Here is a 21,264-nt window from a genome sequence, read left to right on the forward strand (position 1 = left end):
CTGCTTAGTTAACTTAATTAACCTAGTTAAGCCTTTAAATGTCACTTTAAGCTGTATAGAAGTGTCTTGAAAAACATCTAGTAAAATGTTATTTACTGTCATCATGGCAAAGATAAAATAAATCAGTTATTAGAGATGAGTTATTAAAGCTATTATGTTTATTATTATATAATGTGTTGAGGAAAAAAATTTCTCTCCGTTAAACAGAAAATGGGGAGAAATTAAACAGAGGGGCTAACTTGGTGCCTTCTTTAATAATTGTTGGATATATTGATTTGTGTAAATCACATATTGTTTTCAATTTGTGTGTATTATTTATGCAGCACCTTTGGAACAATAATGAAAAATCAAGTCTTATGCAGTTATTAATACAGAATTGTTTTGACTGGTAATATAAATGTAAGCCCTGCATTATTATTATTATTATTATTATTATTATTATTATTATTATTATTATTATTATTATTATTATTATTGTTATTATTATTATTATTATTATTATTATTATTATTAATTAGATTTGTGTTTAAAATTATTATTATTATTATTATTATTATTATTATTATTATTATTATTATTATTATTATTATTATTATTATTATTATTATTATTATTATTATTTTCACCAGCACTACTACTACTTCTACTACTACTACTACAACTAATAATAATAATAATAATAATAATAATAATAATAATAATAATAATAATAATAATAATTCAAAATAATAATAACATCTGCATATGAAAATAAAATTGTTTAATATTAATGTATATTTGCACAGGGCTTCTACGGTTGTGTGCTTCTGCTGGTTTTACTTTGCTGGTGAGTAATAGACCGCAGAGGTCATTTGTCATCGTAATCACTGGTGAGCCCTTTCTCAGTGTCAGGAGACCCAGAGTTCAGCCGTGCCTTCACTCCGTTGCTTCAATGATGGATTCTTTCTCTCCTTCTCCGCCATCTCTTTCTTTGTGCATCTCTCCGCCTGTTTGTTCTCTTCCTTGACATTTGAATGGTAAAAGCGGTGTGCTATGAGGTCACTGGGTCGCTGGATGCGTTGTAAAGGCAGGCGATCCATCAGAGATCAGACAGTGAGGCATGATGAGATATCAGGGAATATTAATAGCAAAAAGAAACCCAAGGAGAAGTACAGATGGGGAGCAACAGAAACAGGTGGACAGTTTTGAGGGCACCTACAAGTGTCTCGTAAAGCTGAATGAGAAAGAAAGAGAACCGATATGCTCTATTAAGTGCAAATGTTGAAAGTTCTGTTCTGCTTATTTGTTATATGGGCTTCTGATGAATACGGTTTTCATATTGGTCAGTGGTTATTGCAACATAATAATGCGGCTTTCTGTGTGGTTTGTCTCTTTTCAGGCCTAGTTTTATTTAGAATCTTGCAAATTATAACACTAGAACTACAGAGGTGGTAAATCTGTAATACCTTGACTTTCCATAAATATGCATATATTTAATTCTAACATTGTTATTTTAATACAATTACAAAATATAAAAGAGCTATGAGTGTTCAACCTTCAGTTCCCATAGCGGTCAAAATTACCGCGCATACATTTCAGTTTCTGCTCCTTTTTTACCGTGACTTTATACATGCATGTCTCTGTCTAGAAACTTCCTGCTAACAAAACTTTCTTTTGACAAAAACCTAACTTTACTTTAGATATGTCTTTTAAAACAACCCATTCAGTGCTTTGAAAAAGCATTCTCAGCTGCTAGTGGAAGTGAAAATGAAAGTGCGACTTGGAAATTAGTGGGTGGTCTAGTAGCTTAACTATACATTTAAAGGCTGCATTAGCTAAATAAATAATAATAATAATGATTTAATTAAATATGTCCACAGACATTCAATGCCTAATTTTAGTTTTCTATTTGAAATATTAAATGTAAATATGACATAACAATCTGTCATCTTATACGACTATGGTAATTCTATAAAGTTATTTTGTAGTTTCAGTGGAAGTAATGCTACCCTATGCAACAGTAGTGGAAAAGAAATATTGAACACGCCATGTTTTTTTTTCTTTTTTTTTTCTTGGAATAATAATTCTTAAGGTGTTGTTAACATAGGATTGAACAAGACTTTGATAAAACAATGCAAACATAAAAATAAAACAAAACAAAACAAAACATATCTGAATTTTTTTTTTATGTGTAATAGCAATAAAATGACACAAGGACAAAGTGAGACTTCAACAGTGTAAAATCGATGGTTTTGTTGGTCCTGTCTATCAAATCTCATCTTTAATTTGTATTTTCTATTGGGTTCAAGTCAGGTGCTGGGCTGGGCCGTTCTACAGCTTGATTTTCTTTTTCTGAAAGCATTTGAGAGTTTCCTTGGCTGTTTTGCATCATTATATTGTGAATGTCCTCCCTGGTTTCATTATCATATGGTAATTTAGATGTTGGACTGAAGCAGCTAATTATTATTCTTTTGCACAGAGGAATGGCTGAGGGTTGCTGAAGAACTTTCACTGCCATTCTACTGCTCACTTTCTTCATGTGTTTAATACTTTTTCCCTGCATCATTTTATATTATTATGCATAACTTAATTTGTGAACTAATTCGATTTGTTTTACAAATATGTATTTCTTCGGTTGTTTCCAACATCCGGGAAAAACGTTAAATTAACGGCACCTTTAGAAATATGTTTTTTAGAGGAAAATAGTGACTTGTTCAATACTTATTTTCTCTGCTATATTTTAGTATTATTAGTATTTTCACTTTGTATGGTCAATAATTTGTTAATCTCCCAAATTATTATTAATTGTGTGATTCATTTTTTTTATTAAATAATTTATTTTTTATGTACACTTTCAGATTTCTTTATGGGATCATGAGCTTGACAAGTTTTGATGCTTCATTGGTAAGTAATTTCACAAAAAATAAATAGATAAATAAAATCTATCAAGACATTATTAATAGTTTAAAGTGCTATATTTTCTGGATTGGTCTAATAAATTAAGGTATAATGAAAATGGATTCATTTCTTATGCTGGGTTCACACCAAATGTGTATTTAATTATTTGTGTAAGTAAATTACATAGAAAATCAATGCGAACATAGGAAACAGGCTAATTTCTGGTAAGAGGAACAAATCATGCATGTGTGATGCTTTTGCGACAAACGGTTGAAATATGCCTATATTGCATTTATGCATCTTCGATCAAACCTTTAAAAAATCTAGTTGAATTAAAATTTTGCGTGTGGTGAAAAAATGTTTATCACCATGAATAAACTACAGCATGTGACGCAGGCCCCAGATTTTTAATTAATTAATTTATTTTGACCATAGCTTCACTCTTTTTATTCATTATTTTGCTGCAGCGCCGCTCTTCTTATTTATTTTCTCGCAGCCCGGTGAGCAAAATGCAGCCTGCAGGTTAACTAGCGTTAATGATGATGTAACGTTAACTATCATCATTCGACCCCAAACAGCGTATTCGAACCATTCATATTAATGAATATTACACCTGCTCAATGAAAATCAGATGTTTCACTACATTAATAAATCTGACATAACTTGATCAGAAATCTAAAAAGGGGAGAAAAAGATTAAGCCATCAATAGAAAGTTATACCATGTCTTGCAGGTCACAGTCCAATACTTTTTTTTATACCCGTTGCATTAGCGCTTTAGTGAACCAGTGTTAAACACGTTGCGTTACTTCGCCGTCCGACTTGTGTTCGAATCTCACGTGGAACATTAACATTATTTTTGTTTTTCATTTGTATTGTTAAGACATAAAATACTGTAAGGGCTTTTGAACATTTGAATTTCAAAAGCAGCTGTTTTCTTGAAAAAGAAGTGATAGTGTCACTAGAAACTGAATTGGAAATTGCCTTATTTTAATATAGATAGTCGTGAACTGAGGTGGGCCGGTCTGGCTTGAAACTCCAAGGCTGAAAATGAGTCCCACTCCGGCCCTGATGTGACGCATGTACATGTTTTCTTCCTGTTTGGTGTGAAGATTCGTCACTTCATTGTCCAGTATTGACTTTTGCTGTGATGTTTTTGGGGTGCTTTTCAGAAAACCATCATTAGTTAACTAAGGTCGCAAGTTCCGTCTTTACAAACATAGTTAATTGATTTGACATTTCCCAAATCTCTCATTCCAATGAACATTTACAAACGGCATCGCACTTGCAACTACACCTCTGGAGCTGTAGTTAGAAACATAGTTCTTGGCTTTGTTCTATTCCCAGTTATCCCCCCTATTCTAACATTTAAACTTGTAATTATTTTTAAAAAAGCATTAAAGTCATCTCTCTTAGGTGTAAGCTCCCTTCGCAGTGCACTTTGAAAACATTGATGTCATTTCGAACATTATGTATTGTACTCAATATTTGTAAAGGAAACACAGGCCCCATTTACATATGTTTCAATTAATATGGAAAGCGAGCGCATGTTTTTACCAAAACTAATATTGGATTTTTTTTAAATGTGCGTTCATGTAAAACAATAAAATTTGCACAAAGAAATTATGGGGTTCTTCTCTAAAGAAGTTGTTACTCCAGCCCATTTAGAGAATCATTATGGGCATTTCACATTGTAACTAATGTGGTTTAAGCGATGAATCTGCGACAGAGAAACTACGGGTTTTTGGGAAACACTCGTCACTACATCGTTCTTTTCTCGAACAAGGCATCGTACTATGATAGTTCAGCCACGAGTTATGCTGTTGTTTGGGAAACGCACCCCTGATCTTATTTGTTTCTGTGCTGGTTTATTTCTCTTTGCTAGCGTAACATTACCAAGACACTTTGGTTTTATGAACATCTTGGATTACAGCGTGTTGTGTGATATGAAATCAGTATTGGAGTTAGATGCAGCAACAGTTGTTGGAAATGCAGCCAACATGAACATAAGCATAATTATCTAAATAGACTTGATGCGTTCACATCTATTTAGTAAAATCATGTCACGTAATTATCAGAAAGACAAACATCAGATAAATGAGAGTAGTCACGGTGTGGACGCCACAGATCTTCTATATTGAACGAACGGTATTCAGCGAGGATCTACAATCACCGCATGAAAGTAATTGGTTCATTAAATGTGAATGGCTGCCGCTCGGTCTCTGCCAAATACTCGGGGTCTGGCACAGGTCTGCAGCTTCTAATTGACTTAGTTACCACATATGACTAATAAACATCATTTATATAATATCTTATCTAATATCTCTGCATTTTAGCACCCGCCTCACAGATATTCATTAGCATGCGGAATGTTGCATATGGTGCTTTTTTCCACAGGACTTTGCAATTCTGGCGTCAACCAATTACAACTGAAGGGGAAATAATGTGTTGGAAGTTTTTTTTACAAGTCCCTGTAATTTACTGAGCGGGGCTCTGTGCACAGCAAGCACTGTCATTACGCGAGGAACAGATAAAACAAAAGAAATAGTGAAGATTTAATAGCAAAACGTGTTGCATTACTCTTTTTTTTTTGCTATTTGTTGCTGGTTTCAAATCAGTGTTCAGGATCTGAACACATGATGGACTTGTTTTGTTTGCTTATAATCCTCCTATTGTGGTTTAGTTCGCCATCACTGTACATTTTCTTACACTACAACACAATGTCTTCCAGTTTTGTGCATCCCTCAGGTGAAAAATGATGTTTTTTCGAGGTCTATTGTGTTGATTTTCAGAGCATGTCAGGAGAGAGAAGTACTTTTCTTAGTTTCCTCTGCTCTGTGCCAATATGTGCTAGTGCCAAGAATACCATTAGCTTGACAGTGTCCCCCCAAAATGTGTATTAATATACCTCCATTCACATGGACAGCAGTGGAGTGTTATAGGAAGTGTTTTTTTTCCTTTTTCTTTTTTCAATGGCTGTGGCAGATCACAAACTACAGCATCTCAGTGACTGTAAGGGCCCATCATACACCCGGCGCAATGTGGCGAAAGGCGCAACGCAATTGTTGTTTGCTAGTTTCAGCTTAGCGCAGGAGTCGTTTTGACGTTTTGCGCCACGCTGTTTAAATAGCAAATGCATTTACGCTCATATGTGTGCCCGTTAGGCGTTCTGGTCTAAAAGAAAGGTGTTCTGAGGCGCATTGCTATATTGAGAAACTATAACAGATTTCAATAGACCAGAACAAAGCTGGTCTATTGTCCAGCGCAGAGCGCGTTAGTTGTGCGCCTCGCTTACACACTGCTTAATACCCACAAGATGTAGAGCAATACGCAAATATCTTTACATATGAAAAATAATTTAAATATTAAGGATATAATAAGGATATATATATATATATATATATATATATATATATATATATATATATATATATATATATATATATATATATATATATATATATATATATATATATATATATATATATATATATATATATATATATATATATATATATATATATATATATATGACATAAATAAAAAGTATTACAATACTACAAAACATATTAGTTTTTAGCCTAAATGAATATAAAAACCATACTTTCATGCCTCTTTATCTCGGGGGGCTGTTTTAGCTTAATCATAACAATTTGCCTTTATAGTTGTTTTATGGTGCCACTTTATATTGTGGCCTTAACTATTATGTACTTACACAGGAGTTATTAGTTTGTTACAATGTACTTATTGTGTAAATACATGTATTTATTGTGTACTTATGCTTGATTAAATACCTGTATGTACATATATCTGTTATTAACGTCTGTATTTACATTTGTAAATACACTGCTGACCATTCCCTACACCTTAACCCACCTTAACCCACTACAAAACTATATAATGTTAATAAAATAAATGTTGTTCACCCTAATTTAAGAACATTTTGATCAATGTCAAAGTGCAAATATTTTCAAAAACAAATGCCATTTTAAATCCTTGATGTTTTTTTCATGTTTAAATAACTAATATATGAAAGATAAAAAAATATATACTTCATTTGCTGTAATATTTCAGCTATATTCTGTCAAGTATCCAGTATTTCTAACTGATTCGCCTGATATGAAATGTGTCCAACTTTTTCAGCTGCTTCATTTTAAGGGGCTAAAATTGGATCAGAAGCTGAAGGCCAAACTCAAACACTGCCAAATGCTTCACGTTGCTTTGAAAATCCCAATGTCAAGGTGCCAAATCTCAAGCCTTTTTAATAAATGAAGCTCCCACCTGGCAACCAACCTGATGCAGTTCACCTTTGCAGTTGGCTATGTGCGGCGGTGTTCTTTCTGCAAGTTTTATTTCTTGTTGGGGGATGTTTGAAGGATATGAGGAAGATACAAAGCCAGCGGATTGAGAAGGAAAAAGTAGATTCATTATAGAGGAGAGAATGAAAGCGACATGTGAGGTGAAGCAGAAGTGTAATAAGATGCAGGGTGGAGAAGTGATTTACTGTTCAGCCTGAAGAGACATGGATCTCGATATTCTCAATAAATGCATTAGTTAAGGGGATGAGGTAAAACAAGAATGCTGTAAAATGGAAGGAAAGTATTTGTCTCATGCTTGCTTTGAAAAGCAATGGCTGGATAGAAATGCAAAATGTGTTTCTTTGTTTTGTACAACATGACATTGTTGACATTACATTGTTAAATAGAAACTTTTTTACTCCTGAATATTGTTAAGTGCTTCATTCTTAATTTAAATACAAATCTAAATTATTGAAGAATTTACAGTAAAACCCCACAATTTATCTGTGATGCTTTTAAAGTTGACAGTATTTCTTTTAAATGAAAAAGTTTGTTAATTTTTGTTATGGTAAATATTGTATTGGCCACACCCTTTGGACATTTATTTATTTATTTATTTATTTATTTATTTATTTATTTATTTATTTATTTATTTATTTATTTATTTACTTATTTATTTATATATTTATTTGCTTGTTTGTATGTATGCTTATTTATTTATTTGCTTGTTCGATTGCTTACTTGAATATTTACTATTTTATATATTTATTTACTCCACATTTAAAAAAATCTATCTGTCTGTCTGTCCGTCCGTCCATTCGTCCGTCCGTCTGTCTGTCTGTGCTTGCCTGCCTGCATGTCTGTCTTTCTGTTTGTCTGTCTGTCTGGTTGCTTAGTTATTTATGGATTTATTAGTTTATATATTTATGTATGCCACAATTAAGGGATTTACATATTTATTTGTTTCTTTGATTGTTTCTTTCTTTTAGTTTAGTTATTGGTGTATTTGCTTGTTTATTTATGTTTTAGTTTGTTTGGTTGCTTATTTATTTATTGGTTTATATATTTATGTAAGCCACAATTAATAATTAAATTATATTATATATTATATTAGTTTCTATATTTATTTAAGGCAGAATCGGTGGGGGTGGGGGAGGGACATTTATTCATTTATAAGTTTGCCACATATTTATTTATTTTTCATTATTTATGCTACAATTAGGAGGGGGGCACATATATATATATATATATATATATATATATATATATATATATATATATATATATATATATATATATATATATATATATATATATATATATTTATATATATGTGCCCCCCTCCTAATTGTAGCATAAATAATGCTACAATAAATTTATAATATATATATATATATACATACATATATATAGTTGAAGCCAAAATTATTAGCCTCCCTTTAACATTTTCCCAAACAATGTTTAACAGAGCAAGGAAATGTTCACAGTATGTCTGATAATATTTTCTCCTGGAGAAATTCTTATTTGCTTTATTTCGGCTTGAATAAATGCAGTGTTTCAAAATTATTTGCCCCTTTAAGCTAATTTGTTTTTTTGATAGTCTTCAAAACAAATCACTGTTATACAATAACCTGCCAAATTACTCTACCCTGCCTTTAAATGTCACTTTAAGCTGTATAGAGGTGTCTTGAAAAATATATAGTCAAATATTATTTACTGTCATCATGGCAAAGATAAAATAAATTAGTTTTTTGAAATGAATTGCTAAACTATTATGTTTAGAAATGTGTTGAAAAAAATCTTCTCTTCGGTAAACAGATATAGGAGAAAAAAATAAACAGGGGGGCAAAAAGTTCAGATTTTAACTGTTTATATACATACAGTTACAGTTACAGTTGTAGGGGTACTGCAATGAAATACAATAAAAATCTTAATTTTTCATTAAATTAAATAGTTTTTTATAGAGTGCTAAAATGGGGGGAGGGGGGTGTCAGTACTATCATTTCAATGTAAAATTTTTTAAAAGAAGGAAAAACATCTAATTTTATATGCAAATGCAAAAGTGGAAATTTGTAAAGTAAAAAATAAAAAGAAGAAATTTATACTATTATTATAATGAATCAGACTATTAAAATGAATAATTATATATAATTAAAACATTTCACAGAATTTTGAAAATACACGCAAAGAAGATGATAAGCCTACCATTATTTTTTAGAAATGTGAAATATATTCAATATGATAACTGAGAGGCATACACATTTCTTAAAAGCCTAACTTTTTATTTCCCTTTTGTATAAATGAATGGATACTTTAGTAAATCTGAAGTCTGGCATTTATTTAATTCTTATGTTTCTTTATAAAATTATAACTAAACTGGAGATTTATACTAAACTGTCTTTTACAGACGAATATGAACAATCGTTTCAGCAAAGTTTTGATCATTTAGAGGCCTAGAAATGTCATCAAATATCACTCATATATATGGTTAATGTGACATATCGAAAACAACAATGTCAAACAACACGGATATCGATCCAAACATCTGGAATCCTCCAAGTGAGCAGTGCATTTGCCTTTCAGCTGAAGCGCTAATGGAATTATAGAGCTTGCGGTGGGGGCGCAGATTAGTTTTCTGATGAGTGTTCATTACAGGGCCCTGAGGGGTGGCCTGGGTCCTAAAGGGGCCTGCCCTGCGCCTTTGATCCCTCTTATCCCCTCACACAGACGAACACGTCCACTTTCAGACCCCCTTCGCTCTTGCTCGGGCCCCCACGTAATCTCTCCATCCCCTTTTTAAAGTAGGGCTTAGCTCATTATGAGGGGGGAAAGCCCTTGTCCTGTCCGCTGACTGCTGCTGGGGTTAAGCCCATGTGCCAGCTTCCTTTTGGAGCGGAGGAGAAGGGAAGATGTTTAAATCCCGTCGTCTTTTTACCCCAGGGTTTCTTGTGTCTTTCTCCCTCTCTGTGTGTGTCTTTTCTGCTGCTTCCTCCGCAGCCTCATGCTGAAAGCTTCCCCTCCTTTTTGTTCATTTCATTTCCAGCAGCCCAAAAAACCACACATGGAGACTCTCGCACAACAGCCCAGCGTCACATGCAGACTCCAGCGCAGCAGAGGGATTTCAAATTCATTCAGCTTTTATGTGTGATGAATGGCTTTAGGGAGATTTTAGATGACTTCAGGGCAGTGTTTTTATTTCATTTGTGTTTTTTTTTTCAGTGCAATAACATAATGACAACTGTGAAATAAGCTCTCTTTATTACAGTACAACAGTTTTCATTGCAGTTGAAGTCAGAATTATTAGTCCGCCTGAAATATTAACCCCCCTGTATTTTTTCCCAATGGGGTATATGCACTGCAAGTGTTTTTCAGCTAATAATAAACTTCTGGTGAAAGTTTAATGTGACTATTTTTAATAACATAAGTTTACCATATTCAGTTAAATAGACTTAAGCATTCATTTAGTATTTCAAGCATAAAACGAGATGAAGGACCATGAAACCGCTAGTGCCGTCAGGGTCAGCAGGCAAGCCCTGACACCCCATTGAAAATAATGGGGTAAAATAAACAGTGATATTTTATAAATATGGTGGGGGGAAATAGAATTTAATTCAGTGCTTCTTGTCTTGTCTGAGCGCTTCACTCTTTCCACATTTTTATTTTTTTATGTTACAGCCTTATTCCGAAATTGATTAAATTAATTTATCCTCTCAAAATTCTACACACAATACCCCATAATGACAATGTGAAAAAATATATTTTTTGAAAATGTTGCAAATGTATTAAAAAAAAAAAAAACAACTGAAAAATCACATATACAGAAGTATTCACAGCCTTTGCCCAATGCTTTGTTGATAGACCTTTGGCAATAGTTATAGCCCCAAGGTTTTTTTTTGTTTTTTTTTAATATAATGCCACAAGCTTGGCTCACCTGTCTTTGGAAATTTTTGCCCATTCATCATTGCAGTACCTCTCGAGCTCTATCAGGTTGGATAGGAAGCGCCGTGTACAGCCATTTTCAGATTTCTCCAGAGATGCTCAATAGGATTTAGGTCTGGGCTCTGTCAGGCCACTCAAGGACGTTCACCGAGATTTTGTAAAGCCACTCCATTGATATTTTGATGGTGTGCTTTGCATCATTGTCCGGCTGGAAGAACCATTGCCCCAGTCTGAGGTCAAGAGCACTCTGAAGCAGGTTTTCATTCAGGGTGTTTCTGTACATTGCTGCATTCATCTTTTCCTCTATCCTGACTAGTCTTCCAGTGCCTGCTGCTGAAAAACATCCCCACAGCATGATGCTGCCACCACCATGTTTCAGTGTAGGGATGGTATTAGCCTGGTGATGTGCGGTGCCTGATTTTCTTCAAACGTAACGCCTGACATTTACTCCAAAGAGTTCAATTTTAGTCTCATCAGACCAGAGAATTGTGTTTCTTATAGTCTGATGTCCTTCAGATGCCTTTTGGCAAATTCCAGGCAGGGAGTGGCTTCCGTCTGGCCACTCTACAATCTCAGAAATAAAGGTACGGGAGCTGTCACTGGGGCAGTACCTTTTCAAAAGATATATATTTGTACTTAAAAAGTCCACAGTAGTACCTCAAGGTACATATTAGTACCTTAATACACCTAAAATGTACCTTTGAGGTACAAATGTGGACCTTTCAGCTACAAATATGTACCTTTTGAAAAGGTACTGCCCCATTGACAGCTCTTGTACCTTTATTTCTGAGAGTGTACCATACAGGCCTGATTGGTGAATTGCTGCACAGTTGTTCTTCTGTAAGGTTCACCTCTCTCCACAGAAGCACGCTGGAACTCAGAAAAAAGCCCTTCTCCCGCGATCACTCCGCTTAAATAGCCGGCCAGCTCTAGGAAGAGTCCTGGTGATTCCAAACATCTTCTACTTACAGATGATGGAGGCCACTGTGCTCATTGGAACTTTCAGAGCAGCACAAATTTTTCTGTAACCTTCCCCAGCCTTGTACCTTGAGACAATCCTGTCTCGGAGGTTTACAGACAAGTCCTTTGTCTTCATGCTTGGTTTGTGCTTTGACATGGACTGTCAACCCTGGGACCTTATATAGACAGGTGTATGCCTTTTCAAATCATGTCCAATTAACTGAATTTACTAAAGGTGAACTCCAATGAAGCTGAAACATCTCAAGAATGATCAGTGGAAACAGAATGTACCTGAGCTCAATTTAGAGCTTCACTGCAAAGGCTGTGAATACTTCTGTACATGTGATTTTTCAGTTTTTTTTTTTTAAATAAATTAGCAAAAATGTAAAAAAAAAAAAGTCATATATATATATATATATATATATATATATATATATATATATATATATATATATATATATATATATATATATATATATATACACATATATACACATATATACATATAATTATTTTTTTATATATATATATATATTTTTTTTTTCACTAGGAATACTTTTCCGGATGCACTTTATATCGTAAATCTATCAGGCAGTGAAGATCACTGATTTTTAAAGAAATCAGACCTTAAACAAGGCAGTTTAATAATGGAAAGACACTTCCACGGAAGCAATGAGGCTACCTGGCTGAAACTAAAAGTACATGTGCATATACCCCATGTATACCCCATTTGTGTTTAACAGGAAGAGGACACATTTCTAAACATAATAGTTTTAATAAGAAAGGTAAAAATTGTTGAACAACTTTAATGTGGCTTGAGCAAGCCTAGTCTGAAAGTGTAAAGCAGTTTTAAGTTTAAATAACTGAAGTAGTTTTTAAGAAGATAAAGCAGTTGGCATAGATAGATAACTACATAAATATTATCATGTTTCTATGTTTCTAGAGATCACATTGGAAAGCTAGGTTGCTACCGAAAGTAGTGTTAGTGAAACCAGCAGGGGGCTCTCAACCTGAAGCCTGTGTGGATCCTAACGCGCCAGTATATTGATGGGGACTCTATATTGCTCAGTGAGCACCATGAGACGTTAAACTGAGGTCATTAAAAATCCCAGGATGTCCTTTGAAAAAGAGTAGGGGTTTAATCCTGGCATCCTGGTCATCCAAGTGGATTCTGTACACTAGTGATGGATGAGGAGATTCCCCCAAAAATGTGTAAAGCGCTTTGAGTGTCCAGAAAAGCACTATATAAATGTAAGGAATTATTATTATTTTCAAATGCATCTGATTATTAAAACAACACAGCTTGTACTGGTGTTATAGGGAATATGCCGAAGCATGCTAATAGGACTTTTAATTTGCCAGTTACCTGGGTTAAGCACTTCCAGCGAACTGTATGCCAATGCAAAAACCGGCGCGTTTAAGGTCAGTTTTCTTTAAAAATCAGCGATCTCCACTGGCTGAGTGATATCCGATAAAAAAAGTGGGTCTCAGATACAAGAAGCACTGAATTAAATTACATTTCACCTCGCCATGTCTTTATAATATGAGCATTTATTTTACCCCAGTATATTCAATTGAGCTTCTGCGCTAGCCTGCCGATTCTGCGTGTGCGAGTAAACGACTTTTTGTCTCGTTTTACGCTTGAGCAACTAAATGAATGGCAAAGTTTATTTAACTAAATGTATTTTAATGATGTTACAACATCGATGCTGTAAAAGGAACCGTATAAAATGGAAAAAACTTCACAATAACAAGTCACCGGAAGTTTATCAGTATGGAAACAACACTAGCTTGGCATATACCCTATTGCTCACCTCCGTAACATAATCACAATGACTCATTAGCTTCTCCAATCTACTGTTATATTGTATCTTCTCTTATTTGAAAACTGCTAAGGCCCACATTACAAAGCACCCTTTGTCTATTGAATGCATTAAAAGGCTGTGCTGAGTATCCTTTGCCTATAGTAGCAGTTTGTGGAGCCCCGCAATTCATTTCATTTCCTCCCTTGATATTTTCCTCCCAACAGTTTCTCAGATTAGACTCCATCGACGTCTATTGATGTGTTTACCTGTAAACAACAGTGACCTCGTGTTCCCATTGTGCTGCCTCCAGGGATTGCACCAAAATCCGTCATGTTGACAGGCTACATGTGTAATACATGTGAAAGAAAGGTCAGATCTAATAGCGTGATCTCCTCCGTACAGACTTTCCCATCATGTAATCCGTCAAAAATGAATTCCCCTTCGTTAAGAGTGATGCTCTGGTGCTTGGATACACTGTAGGTCAGGATAGATGGATTGTGTCCTACGCTGATCGTATCTTTCTCTTGCTTTCTTGATCAATCAGATGTTTTGACCTACCGTAATATTGAAACAACAAGTCAGCAAACGGGTCTGTTTATTTGCTTGGATTTTTAGAAATATTGCTTTCTTGTTTGACGCATGTGTTGATTGCACTGATATCCAGCTCAATACACTTGTTTGTGATTCAGGGTTACTTTAATCTATTGCAGAATAAGAAAACTGTAGTTTATGTGTGTGAATGAGTGTGTGTGAATGTTTCCCAGTAATGGGTTGCAGCTGGAAGGGCATCCGCTGGGGAAAACATATGCTGGATAAGTTGGCGGTTCATTTTGCTGTGGCGACCCCAGATTGATAAAGAGACTAAGCCAAAAAGAAAATGAATGTATTTTTTTTTTTTTAGGGTTGCTTTACGTTACATTACGTTACATTGCATTACGTTACGCTGCCTTGCGTTATGTTGCATTGCTTTACTTTATGTCATGTTACATTATGCTATGTTGCATTATGTTTTGTTTGATGATTATGTATTATTGTTATTGTTGTTGTTTTTGTTGTTATAGCAAATTGTTACAAATTACTGAATTTTATTTTAAACATTTAATATAAAATAAAAACATATAATAATAAAAAATAATAATTATTATTATTATGTTTTTATTTTATATTAAATGTTTGAAATAAAATTCAGTAATTTGTAACAATTTTTTTTTTATTTTATTATTATTTTATTTATTATTATTATTATTATTATTGCTATTATTATTATTATTATTATTATTATTATTATTGCTATTATTATTATTATTATTATTATTATTATTATTATTATTGTGTAGTAATAATAATAATATTTATAATAATAATAATAATAATAATGATTTTATTTTTTACTATTATTATATTGTAGTAGTAATAATAATAATATCAAAATTAACATTATTATTATTATTATTATTATTATATGTTCTTAATCTTGTCTTTTTTAATTATTGTTCATGTAAAGCATTTTGAATTGCCACTGTGTATGAAATGTGCTATGTAAATAAACTTTATTATTATTATTATTATTATTATTATTATTATTATTATTATTAGTAGTAGTAGTAGTAGTAGTAGTAGTAGTAGTAGTAGTAGTATTATTATTACAATGTTAGTTATTTTGGAAAACAAATTGTCAGTATAATCACAAATTGCTGAATTGCTTTAAAAATATTGTCTTTCTTTAAAAAGTTAAGAAGAGCAAAATATTAAAGTTAATAATAATAATAATAATAATAGTTATTATTATTATTATTATTATTATTATTATTATTATAATTATAATTATAATTATAATTATAATTATAATTATAATTATAATTATAATAATAATTATAATTATAATTATAGTAATTATAATATTAATAATTATAATAATAATAATAATAATAATAATAATAATTATTATTATTATTATTATTATTATTATTATTATTAGTAGTAGTAGTAGTAGAAGTAGTAGTATTAACTACAATATTTGAAGTCTTAAATTAAAAAAATATGGTAACAAAAAGATTGTGGTGGCTTGAAATAACTAGCAAATTGCAAATAAAAATGTTTTGTAAAAAAAAAAAAACTGCTGGGCCTTCTTTTTCAAAGAAAAACCTGCCCTTTTTTAATGAGACTTCCTTTCTTAGATGTTCAGGGGTTGCTCTTTCTTTGAAATGATCAAACTGTACACATAAAAGATTGCGGAGTAATCACATGTGTGCAGGTTAGTGCAATTTAATAGCATATGTATCAAACTGCCTTATTTCAGATGCGAAGAACAATAAAGAACACATTTAAAAGCCGAAACACCTTAGCCATAATTACAAGTCCTGTTACAGAGAGGACAGATAATATGCAGAGAGACTGCTTTTTTCCATCTCTGCTTTTTCTATTATTTTTAATAGCTGTTTTCATTTTATTACAATGTGCTGAGCAAATAGGTGGCTTGAAATGGAAGATTTCACACCTTTGTCTTCAAGTGAAAACAACATTTTTCATAGTTGCAAGTGCTCATGTCAAGTAGCATAAATGAGGCATAAATTACCATTCACCCACAAGAAAAGAATGGAAATGTACTAAGCTAAAGCTCATTAAAGGCTATAGAAATAGGTTACAGTAGCGCATGATAGTGGTCATGCTCTAATAGCTGACAAGCTTCCCTTCTCATAACATATATGAGGAAACTACTTTTTCTTTCTTCTTTTCTTTGTTTATATGCAGTATGGAGGTTTTACAAGTTTGATTGAGATTTTACAGAACCAGGGGTGAATTTCCCAAATAACGACATAACTCGTGGCTAAACTATCATAGTATGTTGTATCGTTTGGGAAAAGAACGATGTAGTGACGAGTTTTTCCATAACCGTAGTTTGTAACGATGCAACTTGCGACCTTAGTTGGCTAACCACGGTGTTTGAAAATGCACCCCTGGTCTGTATACTCCAAATGTATTCTGTATCAAATTTATATTTAGGAGTAGAAAATACTGTGCATTATGGGGCATGTTTCCATCATTAGATAAAAATTCTAAACAAATAAAAAGTGTCATTTTGACATTTATACTTTTTTCACAATTCAAACTTTTCTCTACACAATTGCAAGTCTGTATTTCTATGCTGTTGTTATGTATCAGTTTTGAGAGACAAAATAATACATTTACAATATAAGCTGTAGTTTTGGGGTAATAACAAGACCAAATTAGGAACAACAAATAATAACTTCTAGTGGATCATTTGGTATCAGAAGTGACTAATATGAAAGGCAAAGACCTTTATATTACGTTTGTTTTACCAAAATAAAATATGATCATGCCTGGATTTTTAATCATTTAATTAGGACAGTAAGGTCAGACTTTGCTTAGGCAAAAGTCTTGTCATTTAACAGAAATAATGTAGAATATAAAGCCATGGTGCAGTGGAAAAATAATTAATATTGTGTATGACTCCCATGAGCTTTGACGAGTGCATCCATACAATGACTCAAATAACTTATTAATAAAGTCATCTGGAATGGCAAAGCAAGCATTCTTGCAGGACTCTCAGAGTTCATCAAGATTATTTGGATTCATCTTCAATACCTCCTCCTTCATCTTACCCCAGACATGCTCAATAATGTTCAAGTCTGGCAACTGGGCTGGCCAATCCAGGAGCACCTTGATCTTCTTTGCTTTCAGGAGCTTTAATATGGAGGCTGAAGTATGAGAAGGAGCTCTAACCTGCTGAAGAATTTGCCCTCTCCTGTAGATTGTAATGTAATGGACAGCACAAATGTCTTGATACCTCAGTCTGTTAATGTTGCCATCCACTCTGCAGATCTCTCACACGCCCCCAAACTGAATGTAACCCTAAACCACGAGTTTTTCTTCACCAATCTTGACTAATTTCTAAAACAATCCTGGGTCCACGTGGGTACCAATAAATCTTCTGCAGTATTTGTGATGATTTGGATGCAGTTGAGCAAATGATTCACCTGAAAAATCTACCTTCTGCCACTTTCCCAAATGATCAACTAGAAATCAAGTTATTATTTGTTGCTCTTACAACTGTGATCAATGACAAGACTCATACCAAGAAATAAAATTAGATTAGTAAGAAAGCAGATAAAATTGCAAGAAATAGTCACAATTCTGACTATAATTTGTGATGTAAACTCAGATTTCCATATAAACAATTGTAAACATATAATGTTGCAATTACCACTTTATTCTTCTTCTTTTATGTGGTAGAAAGTGGTTTCCGCAGTTCTCACTTGCGAACACTATAGACATTTATTTTTTGACTGAAGTCAAAAATCTAGTAATTGGAATCTCACTGGGGGGAAAATAATAAAAAAAATGAATGAATGTTGGGCTGAAAAAAAAAAAATCATTTTCAAAAGCAGGGTGCGAGCTTGAATTCTCTGCAGAAACTGTTCTGGAAATTATCTCGAGCTTGCTTGAAACTTATCTTATGGCACCCGGAGAATACTGTCAGTTTGAATAATCTTCAAATCTCCTCTGATAATTTCATTCAGTTTAATGGCTTTCTGGCAATTCTATGTGGCAAGGTAATGCTTTATTTCTACCTTTCTCTTTTTTCTCTGCGCCTGTTTCTGTTGGAAGCAGTGCTGTCTGTTTCTTGACAGGAATACAAAACAAAAGTTTGTTGTGCTACTGAGTGTGAACAGGGGACTTATGGCCTCTTCATTTTATATATATATATATATATATATATATATATATATATATATATATATATATATATATATATATATATATATATATATATATATATATATATATAATTTTATAATATATATATTCATACTCTTCTGTCCTGGCTGTGCTGCAAAATCACTGTAATAGTCCCTGTAAATGTGTTGTATACATTTGTTGTTGGTCAAAAAAAGAAGAATGTTCTGGTGACTAACACTTTGATCTCTGCTTATCTTGAATATGGTGGTTTTTATTTTGTTGTTTGCAAAACGCAGTATAGTTTTAAATTACTGTATCTTGTACTTTATGTATACTCCATTCACTGTATATGTGTATACAGAAGGGGCGCTATACAACAGAGTTGAGCATCCAATATGTGAATATTTATTAAGAGAATAGTCAGGCAGGCAATGGTCAAACAGAAACAAAAAGTAACCTAATCCAAAAGTGTAGACAGCAAAACAGGCAAATGGTCGGGACAGATGGCAAGACAACATAAAACAATGACAAAGCAAAGATCAAAAACCATAAAAGGACAAAGCTTAGAAATGTTACAGGGGAACAAGACTCAGCAAAGTCTGTGTGTGTTGTTTTTATGATCCATCGGATTAGTTCATCATGAGCTTCCAGGCGTTTGTGTGTTATTTGGGGGGATCAGGAACTGGTGTGTCTGAAGTGAATGATAGGAGTTGTAGTACATTAGTGGCATATGTGTAGTTCTGCATAGGCTAGATCGCTGGTGATTATGACAATATGAATAAATACATTTCTGGAGAGCAACAAATGCGTCCCAGGGGATACTTTTTTTTTCTTACATGCTTTTGTTTTTGTAAATTAAGCAAAGGCCGCTGTGTACACTTTTTGAGATCTCAAATTCCCTTGTGAGTGCCATTCGCGCCTGCTGTTCTCACGTAAATTCAATAGAGGCTGCTGTAAGCCCCGTTTACACTAGTGCAATTTAGTTTTAAAACAACAAAAAAAAAGTTTTAGAATAAAAACAATCTGCGTCCACACTAGCGTTTCACCCCGCGTTTCTGAACAGCTCTCCGTCTACACCAAAACGACTGAAACACACATCACATGACCACACACACTCTCTGGCATGTGCTGCAACATATCTACCCAGATGAGAGTGTTCATCAAGGATCTCCCGTTAGGTCTAATTTCACTGTATTTGCTAAACGTAATATTTCATTCATCTTGTTGTCTATATCTAACAACATATTCCCCGACTTTGGACTTTTGAATCTATTACTTGTTCTCAAGTAACGTGTTTTGGCTGAGCTCAAAGATAAATTGATAATTAGTCTAATCACGTACATTCTGTATATTGAGTAATTGCTTGCCTTTATTTCCTGTAATGTATAAACTTATTGTACGTTATAATTTTATAATGGCCATTATTGATTATTAAAACTGATATTCAGCAAAAGAGAGGGTGTGTTTCGTATTTTCAATGAAAATTAAAGGAGGCAGTAATGTTAGGCTCCATTTTGTTATGAATACGCATACAGTGAAGATGACGCTCATATATGCAGCACAATGCCTCAACATTTCTGCTGTCTGTTAAGCTGTTAAAATCAAAATGAAAATAGCAGTTCCTTTGTGTTTTTATTTTATTGTTAAGAATGTGAAACAATGTAACCATGGTGATGTAAATAAGGTTATACAGTACACCGTTTCCTTTGAAGATTTACCCGATATGTTCTTGGGAGTCTGTTTTCCATATCAAACTTGCGAAGTCTAAACTTACAAGGAAAGGATGCAGACCTTTAGCTGTGTTTAGGCTTCTTAATATTGAGGTTAAAGCCCCAATCAGAGAGGTGAATGTGTGCAGTCCCGCCTCCATTTTGAGATGTCTCCGTTTTCCCCCATCTACACTGAGACAGAGCAGCAGTGTTTTAGAATAATAACAGCCTCTTCAGCGTTTTCAAAACGTTCCGTTTTCGGTGCTCGAAAACTCCGGAGTAGTGTTGATGGATGCCGTAACCGTAGCAAAACTTATGATTTTCAAACTATTAAAGGTTTACTTACACCGAAAATGACAATTCTATTTTTAAACACTAACCCTCATGTCCTCACAATCCCATGAGACTTTCATTTAGACAAAAGTTCTCAAAAGAAACCAAAGACATTGTCAAAACGCACTGTGACTTCATGTAAAATATCGTAATTTATGTTCTGAAAATGAACAGGGATTGGAACGATATGAGGGTTAGTAATTAATATTAATACACACATATACATATATGTATATATGTATATGTATATGTGTGTGTGTGTGTGTGTGTGTGTGTGTGTGTGTGTGTGTGTGTGTGTGTGTGTGTGTGTGTGTGTGTGTGTGTGTGTGTGAACTAAACTTTAAACAAGGAAACTAAAGACCTCATTGTCTAACATAAATTGTTAGATTGCTTGTTTAAGGCTAGAGGCAGAAGTTTACCTGCACAGCTCTAACCAGCTGACCTCCATTAAACTCACTCCCCAAACCTTACTCCCATCCGGGTCATGGCTCATGTAGGTCCTCCAACTCTGCTGCCTGCCCTGCACCACTGGGGATTCAAATACAAATTTAAGGCATGTGAAGCAGGTAGGGGTGCCAACAAAGGCCACAACCTCTATTCTCCAGCAGGGCTGCCTAAACCTGTGCCTGGAGGACCACTGACCT

The 21,264-nt window shown here is 33.6% G+C and overlaps 1 long non-coding RNA gene across 1 annotated transcript in view; it reads left to right on the plus strand.

Annotated features, from left to right (window-relative positions):
- Positions 1–21,264, plus strand: part of LOC137488255 (uncharacterized) — a 431,442-nt gene that overhangs the window by 269,933 nt on the left and 140,245 nt on the right. The window contains exon 3 of the long non-coding RNA XR_012393968.1: positions 2,838–2,883. This is a non-coding gene — a long non-coding RNA (uncharacterized lncRNA). The remainder of the gene's footprint in view (positions 1–2,837; positions 2,884–21,264) is intronic.

This window comes from Danio rerio, chromosome 18, assembly GCF_049306965.1.
Source record: "Danio rerio strain Tuebingen ecotype United States chromosome 18, GRCz12tu, whole genome shotgun sequence".
In the NCBI taxonomy this organism is placed as follows: Eukaryota; Metazoa; Chordata; class Actinopteri; order Cypriniformes; family Danionidae; genus Danio; species Danio rerio.